This window comes from Habropoda laboriosa, unplaced genomic scaffold (genome assembly GCF_001263275.1).
Source record: "Habropoda laboriosa isolate 0110345459 unplaced genomic scaffold, ASM126327v1 scaffold447, whole genome shotgun sequence".
NCBI classification, from domain to species: domain Eukaryota; kingdom Metazoa; phylum Arthropoda; class Insecta; order Hymenoptera; family Apidae; genus Habropoda; species Habropoda laboriosa.
In genome coordinates, this window is record NW_017100624.1 from 198,621 (window position 1) to 200,228 (window position 1,608).

Here is a 1,608-nt window from a genome sequence, read left to right on the forward strand (position 1 = left end):
GCATTGTCCCTTTAAATAATTTATAAACAAAAACGACAAATACCATTTCAACTACATGCATAAATTCTGTGTTTGTGCTGATAGTAAGATTTTTTTTTTTTTTTTACTAAAACTTATGCGATTTGCACGTAGATAAAAATTCGTAAAATAAATGTATCTAAGTACAACTTCTTTAAACCATCAAAAAATTACAAAACAAAATATATGAAATGCATACATGGTATTCGAATCATTTCCCAGTGGAATAATAATGATTCTTTAAAAAAGAAAAAGTACATTCAATGTGTAATGCTTGAAATTGTAAATAATCTATGCTGTTAAGCGAAAGAAGCGCAAAAAATTAAAGAAACGCTTAGAAAAGCAATTTCGTGCGTATTCGCAGCAATCAACGAGAAATTGTATTTCGCGCGCGAAACTTGGTGAAATAATGATTAACGATGACGTAGCATCCGGTTCCCGGCAGAGCGGCGATTCACACGGCGCCCAAATCTCAGTTACAAAAGGAATAGTCGAAGGTAAACGAGACGATAAAAATGTACTTCCTAAACGTAGGTAGAAATTGGTAACTTTGACTCACTCATTGAAAAAGTATTTCCTCTTGCCAATCCGGCATTCGTGCTTTCTTTCTGCCCGTCGTTTTTGGGTTAACGTTTGCATTTCGCGCTTCTTCATCTATACCGTGACAAGCAGCATACTTCAGTGTTCACGAATCCCTTCGAAGTGATAGTGCGAGTTTGAAATTTCAGTGAAAGTGTTGCAATTTTAACAGGAAAATAACAATTGGATTACGGTTTTTTACTGACACTGGCTGAGATGAAGGATCGGAGAAAACTTTCGGTGAATAAAATGCACATGTTAACATATTAATTCGATAATATACGTATGAAAATTGATGGAACATCAACGTCAACGTTTTAACGGTCGCGATATGGCGGTTTGTCGTTCGAACGTATACAAGCAAATTCTCTCGGAAGTTACATTTGTTGCCACGCATTTATTATTTCAGTTATTTAGTACGTTCTTTTCATCTTCTTTTTATCGTTACTTAGCATTGAAAGAAATATCAACATTTTGAGCGTTTTAATATTACTTTTTCATAATTGAAGTTGAAACACCCGAGCGAAATATTATATCCGTGTTATTCCGTTATAAAAGCCAGAACGGTAGATACATATCCTGCGTGCATAATATTCGCTCAGGTTTAATCACATAACTGACGCGCGCGATTAGAAACACTGCTGCGCCGCTTGACACTATATAAGAGCAGGTATAACACGGAATTATACAAAGAGACAGGACTAGTACTTTCAACGTAGTTATTATTAAACCTTTCGTACAATATGTACAAAGTTAATCCCACAAACGAGAGGCATATGTTTTTATATTTTTAAATTTCATCTTTTTTTCATTTTTTACTTTAGCTCAATAGACTCTCACTCGCACTTAAATATTAAAGGTTGGGCATGATAATACTCGCGGTAGTATAATGCCCTAAGTCTTGCTGATCCAACACGTAGCTCTCCCGTAAGCAGCTGCTGTACTCCCAGACATCGGTGCACATTTCATTTATTTTTATACAATATACATATTTATATTTATATTTATATT